The sequence below is a fragment of the Apium graveolens genome, chromosome 7 (genome assembly GCF_009905375.1).
Source record: "Apium graveolens cultivar Ventura chromosome 7, ASM990537v1, whole genome shotgun sequence".
NCBI lineage: Eukaryota > Viridiplantae > Streptophyta > Magnoliopsida > Apiales > Apiaceae > Apium > Apium graveolens.
In genome coordinates this window covers 184083415-184092529 of record NC_133653.1, presented here as the reverse complement: position 1 = coordinate 184092529, position 9115 = coordinate 184083415, and positions in this window count along the sequence as shown.

Genomic DNA, 9115 nt, shown 5'->3' with positions numbered 1-9115 from the left:
ATAATGAGTATCGTCACTTTCCGGCGATCGCCATGAACAGGTATGCCCGTGCATGGAATGCATTTATATGTGCTAATATTTTGCCTTCTTCACATGCACACGAGGTCACAGTTGAGAGAGCACAGCTGTTGTGGGGAATTCTGAATGAGGAATACTATGTGGACCTTGGTGAGTTTATCTACCAAGGAATTCTGAAGTTTTTGAGGGGAGCAAAGCATATGAACATCCCTTATGCATCCACGGTTACGAAGCTATGCCGAGCAGTAGGAGTGAACTGGCCGGCTCATGAGCAGTTGCAGTTGCCAGCAGCTCCGATAGATTCTGGCACTCTGAATGGGATGCAGGAGTGGACCGGTGGTGAGCCTGAGGAGCATGGGCTGGGTTATCGTCTTCCAGGAGGACGTCCAGCACGAGGTGCTACTATGACTAGGCCAGGGCATGGTGAGGCTGGTTCTTCGAGAGCTCAGGAGGGTGCTGGGATGGGTGATGCCCAGTATAGGAGGCTTTCACGGTGGATGGATGCCATGTATGAGACGCAGAGCAGGTTTGCTCAGGAGCTCACTCTTGCGTTAGGGACTGCTTTTCGAGGCCTTGGAGCTGATATCCAGTGGCCAGTTTTTGGTGAGGACTCTGCATACCCGCCGCCTGATACTACACCCACTGAGGGTGATGATGATGATGACTCCGAGTAGGTATACCCTGTGTTCCTTTCTACTACCTTCACTGGGGACAGTGAAGATTTTAAGTTTGGGGGTGGTAGTTAAGGAATATTTTGTGTGTGTCATATAGTTGCATATTCATGATAGTTAGTTCATATAGTTGCATAATTTTTGCCATATAGTTTTTTTTTCATATATAGCTTTATTTGTTTGTCATATCATATAGCTCATGCATATACCATGATCCCTTTTGCAATGATTTATCGACTGAATTGTGATATTGATGCGAGTGTAGTGATAGCATTAAAGTGATATTAAGTTGTGTAGGTTGATATGCATGCTAGAAGCACTTGTATTTGCACTAAGTCTTAGAGAATGCTTAAGGGCTAGATTGTTGTTATGATCTTATTATTTTCGAGGATAATCTATTTATTATGCTTAGAATTTGATAATAGGTTCTTAGTGGTAAAGGCATGAAAAAAAAGGAAAAAAAATGGAGTAAAAATGGAATTTGTTGCTAGTTGTGGCTAGGCGTCAAATGGCTAGTAGTCGGCTCGCATGTTATGCGAGTAGTCTAGGGTTGAGCAAGATGGAGCGAAACGCACTTGCTCAGAGAAAAAAAAAATTGCATAATTGATCAAGAGGGGGCTCTTTGGTATTCGAGTTATTAAGTTCTTAGGGGACTTTGTGCCTAGTGACCTAAGGCTTTTAGAGTCTGGGATCCGCTAACCTAACGCTCGTTACATGGATACCATTGTATAAGTCTTTTGTGGACCTCACTCATTGCACGGTCAAATAAGCATTTGAGTTGTAAATAAAAAGCACGATTCCGTAGTAAGCTCCAGAGTTCTTGTAGTGTTGTATATCACTTTGTGCCTAGAATTTTTATTCTTTGTATAATCGTAGGATTGCCTTAAAGATAGTCTAGTCATAGTAATTGGTCTAGTTCCGAAGCATATCTGTTAAGCATTTGCACACACCACGTTTCTGGCTGTATGTCCGTTTGCATGAGTTTGTTGATCTTTAGTTGTCTAACTGCATTTGTTGAGATGTGACAATTTGGTTGGTTAATTGTAGTAAGGGGGATCGTTGCATTTTCATATAGATTACATTCATGCATATTTTTATTTGTTTTGAGTCTGTGACGCTTGAGGACAAGCATCGATTTAAGTTTGGGGGTGTGATAAGTGGCATTTTATACCACTTAGAACGTCTTAAAATGGCTTAAATTGGTGTCTTGAAATCAAGTATTTTGTGTATTTGATGCGTTTTTCTAGTGTTTACGCATTTCAGGGTATTAGTTACATTTCGGGGGAGGAATCATCAAGAATAAGCCTTGGCATGTGTTCACCATTGCGAGAGGAAAAGAACGGGCAGATTACGGCGAAGAAACGGAGCAAACCTGGAATTTTTCCAGAAGGGTCCTGCGCGCCCGCGCAGCAATGCTGAGCGGTCGCGCAGCAGCCTTGCGCGCCCGCGCAGAAATGCTGAGCGGCCGCGCAGGGTCGGGGAAAAGCTGAATTATTTTAGACTTCTACTTCTGTTTGGCTTCCAACTTCTATGTAATCTGAGTTTTATGGGACTATTATATAAGTAGATTTGAGACGTTTTCACAGAGAGAAAAAAAGGGATTATGTTTTAAATTGTGTTTTACGCAAGAAGCGAAGGAGATAAGGAAGAAGACCGATTTAGCACACCGCAACGAAGAGGAAGCATATTTTCTTGTGATTCTTGTTTCGTTGTATCGTTGGATGCTAGTTTTCTTGCTTTGACTTATTTACTCTTGTGACGTACTCTGTTTTAATATAATTAGTTTAGTTATTATTTGCTTGTGTTTGTTTATCATGATTTCATATGAACCCATGATGGCGATTAGTTCTATTATGGGCTAATCGTGATCATGGGGTTGCAACGGATTTATTATGGAATTCTTTAGTTAATTGTTTAATACTTTAGTGTGTGATGATTGCATGATATCTAGTATTGGTTGTGCGTATTCGTCTTATGTGCGTCGCGAACATATAAGATAGGGTGTTAATCTCTTGTGAAGCGACGGTGGATCTTGGGATTTAGAACTTGCCATGCTAGCATAGGTTCATGTACGTTGTGCATGATTAGTGGGTAATTCTAACAGTTTTATTTGCCCTATGTAATCAAAAGGAATAACTTGTGCTTAAATCGTTGTGTTGTCAATTTCTGTAGACATATAGGAACTCAACATAATTGATGACTATTCAACTTCTATCTTAATTGTGGATGTTTGGTAGAATGGTATTAGTACAATGAAAGTTGGCTTTTATCAGTTTCGTGTTATTCGATTAATATCATCACTGTCACATGCTAAAGGTAATAACAATGGCTATAGAAGGAAGTAATAATGAAGTTGTGATCTCATGAGTGTTTTATTATTGATAATTTGAAGTGTTAGTTAAGTGGTTAATTAAGTAGTTAATTATAGTTAATATTTAATCAACAATTTTAAGTGTTATCTTAACATTGAGAAGTAATCATACATTGGTGAGTGAGTTTAATTAGACAATAACTTAGTCTGAGTCTCTGAGGGAACGAACTAGAAAGTATTCTATATTACTTGCGAACGCGTTTACTTGCGTGAATATTAGTGCGTGATTTCGCCCTAACATCTCTAACTTGCTCCGTGCCATCACAGATTATCTATATTGTATCCCAAACATCCTTGGCAGTTTTGCAGTTGATAATGTTGTCAAACATATCTCCATCAACTCCATTAAACAGGATGTTCATGGCCTTTTTATCCTTCCTGACTTGTTCAATGTCAGGATCAGACCATTCATGCCTTGGCTTGGGGACTGATGGCTCGTTTCCTGTTGCTGCTCTCATTGGAACATGAGGGCCTCTTTCTATGCATTCAACATAGGCCTCGTCTTGAGAAAGCAAATGAAGATGCATCTTTACCTTCCAATGATGGTAATTATCTTTATCCAGAAAAGGGATCTTGACTCCAACATCCTTCTTGTTCATCTTGCTGTTTTGTTTTGATCTTTAAACTCTTTGTAAGTTAAGAGCTTGCTCTGATACCAATTGTTAGTCGCTTAACAATATGACAAGAATTACAGAAGGGGGGTTGAATGGAATTCTTGAAACTTTTTCTTGAAATAAAATGTTCTAACTCAAATATAAATATAAGTGCATTGATTAGCACAATGCGGAATAAAAACTTAAGTGAATCAAAACACAAGTAATTAAAAATAAAAGTCTTTAAAAACTTTCTGGTGGATTTGAATGATTCCTCCAGAGATATATATTATATATCGAGAGAACCCTGTGTGCAAAAATGCTCACAGCTGTTTACAACAATTGAACTTCTAAGACTACAGAGAAATGCTAAGAATCCTGCTTACAACTGTTTCTCTGCTTTCTTGCTTAGATCGATAGTCTTAGTTGCAACTACTTGGTTTATATATATCACTAAGATTACAAAGTAATAAGACAAGCTAATAAAACAAAAACTATCTAGTCTATCACAATGCTACTTCATTACTCTGTTCCATCATCTTTGAATATCTTCATAATAGCATGGAAATGGAAATGCTTCTTTGTTCTCGAAAACCCAGTTGAATAGGTTACCACACTCCATTTGCATCCACTCGACGCATGTGACTGTGTTGTCACTGTCAATAGATATTTGAATTATTTATCCGCCGGGTTCATGATCATCCGTCGAGTTATTGATCATTCGTCGGGATGTCTATTTGATCATCCGTGGACTTCATTGTAGGTTATCCGTTGGGTAGCAAACTGGCACTTGACTTCATTTCATTTATGCAGAATTATAAGACATCATTTATGTACAATTAATCAACCTATTCTGCATATCTAGTTAAAGTCAACATGACTTGAATACTACTTACAGAATCTATACAATGGTGAATGCAGAAATGTGCTACAGACTTATTGTTACATAAGCTACTCACTCGACTGATAATAAGTCATCATCCGTCGGGACTATAATGAGTCATCCGTCGGGACTATAAATCTTATCCGTCGAGTGCTACATTATTTCACTAAGTAAGATCTACTAAGGTGTTTTGTTCATGAAATCATCAAGTACACAACATATACACAACAAAGATGTAGGTGCATCTTCACCTTCCAGTGGTGATAATTGTCTTTGTCCATAAATGGAATCTTCACTCCAACATCCTTTTTGTTGATCTTGTTGTTTGTTGTGATCTTTATACTCTTTGTTCTTCAAGAGCTTACTCCGATACCAATTGTTATTCCCTAACAATACAACAAGAATTACAGAAGGGGGGTTGAATGTAATTCTGGCTACTTTTTCAAATTTAAAGAATGTTCTAACTTGATAAATATAATAGTGTTTGATTAGCAATGGTGCAGAATAAATGAGTGATAGAAATCAAAACACTAAGTAATAAAAATACAAACTTTTAAAATTTTCTGGTGGATTTGAAAGTATCCACTATATATATATATATATATATATATATATATATATCAAATGAGAATCCTGTGAAGTTTTGAATAACTCACAGCTGCTTTACAAGTTTGAACAAACAAAACTACAGAGAAATGCTTACTGAATACAGCTTGATATGTTTCTCTGAAAATAAACTTTTTTAGTTAATTGTTTAACTTGCTACACTTGGTTTATATATTACCAAGTTTACATGATAATAAGACAAGATAATAAAATATGCTACAGTACTTATTTATTACACAAACTACTCACTCGATGGATGTCAATTTGTCATCCGTCGGGACTATAAAGTTCATCCGTCGAGACTATATTAGATCATCCGTCAAGTGCTACAAAATTCACTAAGTTAGATCTACTAAGGTGTTTTGTTTAACTTGTCATCAAGTTCACAACATATTCCTAGCAGTCGGATCCCATTATCCCACAATTAAACCTAACAACGAATTAGGTAAAGTTCAATTTTATCTTAAGACGAAGTAATAATATAAAAATTACATTTACTTCGAATTTAATTTTAGTTTTAGCATAGATCAATAATATACATTATTTTATTTTACGTTTAACCCGTTATATCAACCATCTAATTATATTTAATTTGTTTTTAATTTTATTTTAGTTGTGGTGAAATATTATTTTGTTTTAACGGAATAAATAACGTCTTTTATTTATTCTGATGACATTATATCGACCAACACATTATGTTAGAGTCCTTTTGATAAAATACTTTTTAGCCAGATCAGTAGTATTTATTATATTGTTTTACCCTGAGGTAGCAAATCTTAGATTTACTTTCAGACCCGTTATGTCAATTAAATTCATCTAATTATATTTAGTTTTTTGTTTAATTTCATTTTACCCCGGAATGAATATTATTATATTTTAGACCGAATTAATAATATGTATAATTTTATTTTAGTTCGATGACATTATATCTGCCAAACGAATTTACTTTCAGTTTATTTGTTTTAACTCGTTTTTTTAGCCTGATGACAATATATCGACCAAACAGATTTGCTTTCAAATTTTTATCAGTCTTTATTACTTTATTTTAATCCGAGACTACAAATTCAACTAACTGTACGTAATTTTTTTCATTTAGTATTTATAATTGGATCAATAGTATAATTTTATTTAATATAATATATTTTTGTTTAAATCAAAACCATTCGATATATTACAATTCTATTTATATTTATATAATTATATTGTGAATAGTAATATATTTATGAGAGTGTTTTATTTAATAATATTATAATTACGGTGACTTTACCGACAACCACCCAAACTTTCATTTTTCCGTCTTTAAATATAATAGTATAGATTATTTTGTTTATCATAGATCAATACTATAATTTTTAAGCTGGATCAATAGTATTTATTATTTTCTCTTAACCCGAGTCACATTATATCAACTAAATTCAAATAATTATATTTAGTTTGCTTAAATTGATTTTAGTTTGAAATATCAATTAAAATAACATATGATTAAATATAAATTATAATTTAAAATTAGTAGAAGAAGTTGACTTTAATATCAATTAATAATAATATAGAGTTGGATGTGAATATAATTTAAATTGGTAGATGAAGTTGACTCAAATATTAAAATTTGAATTGACCGATCGACCAACTGACCAATTAGAATTAAAATAATTAATTAAGGGTACTTAGATAATTTCAGTAAGTACCTACATATACGAATTATGCTTAATTTAATATTAGTTTGATTTATCCCGTATAAGTGGTATACATTATTTTATTTTATCTCGCGACCCATTTTTAGACCAAATTCAACTAATTATTGTTAGTTTAATTTTAACTTTTATGTCTGCATCAATAAAATAATTTCATTTTAGCTGGTATGTTAGGAATATGTGTATTAGTTTGATGATAAGCTAAGCAAAACACTTAAGTAGAAATCTAGTGTTTGTAGCCTCAACGGATAAGACCATCTTGGCTATCCGTTGAAGGAGTAGCCTTACTTAGCAATAAGTTTGGTATTGTAGCATATTTCACTCTCTGGTTATAAGCTGTAATTCTTAGATGTTGTTAGGAAATAATCAGTCATGTTGACTACTAATGGATGTACAAATAGGAGGGCTAATTGTAAATATTTCATGCCTTGTAATTTTGTATAAGTGAAGAAGTGTCAACGGATATTGAAGACCTTCAACGGATAAGAAACAAAGCTTCAACGGATGTCTCTAATGCTTCAACGGATAATATCCATCAACGGATAAGTGCTTCAACGGATAAAGCTTCAACTGCTAGAGCATCAACAGATAAAGCCATCAACAGATGAAAGCTTCAACGGATGCTCAGTCTCATAGCAGTTGATAGTGACAGTTAACAAAGCTGACAGAGGCACATGGATTGACAGAGATGTGGTAGCCTATTTCAGGAACAGCAGAAAAAGCAGCCATTTTTAGTCTGGTTCAAAATGGAAAGTCAACAGATAATTCCATATTACACTGGATAAAAATGGAATAGAAATAAGTGGAGAACTATTTTCTTATTGTACTTTATCTTTGTCTTCACTTGTAAACTTGGTGATATATAAACCAAGTAGTAGCTAGTAATTAGATGTGAATTTTCCCTGAGCTGTTTAGAAATATCAAGAGAGAAAATCATCTAGTTTGTACTAGGAAGCAGCTGTGATTTAATTTTGAATCACAGATTTTCTGAAATAACACATCTCTGGTGGAACAACAAATCCACCAGAAAAGTTTTTAAGTTCTTTGTGTTCATTACATTTGTGTTTGAATATATATCTGTCTGCATCAGCTCCAAGCAATTCACACACATTTGATCACTCAAACACTTAGCCTTACAAACTGCTCAAAACTTGAAAAAGTTTTGAGATTTACATTCAACCCCCCTTCTGTAAATCTCATTGTTAGTCCACTGGGAATAACAATTGGTATCAGAGCAAGCTTTTAACATATAAAGAGTTTAAAGATCTATTCTGCTAACATCATGAGTGCACAGAAGAACTCTCCTGTTACCATCATGAATAGGAAGGATATTGGTGTAAAGATTCCAGTCCTGGAAAAGGATAATTATCATCACTGGAAAGTGAAGATGCATTTACATCTTCTTTCTCAAGATGAAAGCTACATCAACTGTATTAAAAATGGTCCTCACATCCCTCACAAGGTAGCCACAGCTGCTACTGCAACAGTTGCTGTTGGACAGTCTATTCCCAAGCCAAGAGCAGAATGGACTATTGAAGACATGGAAGAAATCCGCAAGGATAAGAGAGCCATGAACATTTTGTTTAATGGCTTAGATCAAGATATGTTTGACAATATCATCAATTGCCAAACTGCAAAGGAAGTTTGGGACACTGTACAAATCATCTGTGAAGGTACTGAGCAGGTCAGAGAGAACAAAATGCAGCTTCTTATTCAACAGTATGAATATTTTCACTTTGAAGAAGGTGAATCATTAAATGATACCTTCAACTGGTTTCAGAAACTGTTGAATGGATTGAAGCTGTATGGTAGAGTGTACCAAGTCAAGGATTCCTACTTAAAATTTCTTAGGTCTCTGCCAAAGGAATGGAAGCCCATGATTGTCTCTTTGAGAAACTCTCAAGATTATAAGAACTTCACACTTGAAAGATTATATGGAATTTTGAAGACTTATGAACTTGAAATGGAGCAGGATGAGCTGTTGGAAAAGGGAAAGAGAAAAGGAGGAACAGTTGCTCTTGTAGCTGACTGTGAGAATATGGAAGCCAGGAATGAGGAAAAGACAATGCCAAGTCTCAAAGTTGGTACAAGCAAATCAGAATCAAGCAAGGGTAAAGAGCAAGTTGCTGAGGATGAAGACAATTCCAGTCAGGATGAATCTGATGATATTGAAGAACATTTGGCCTTTCTGTCCAGGAGGTTTGCAAAGATGAAGTTCAGGAAAAACACAAAGTTCACTAAGCCAAACAAAAACATGGTGGACAAATCAAAGTTCATTTACA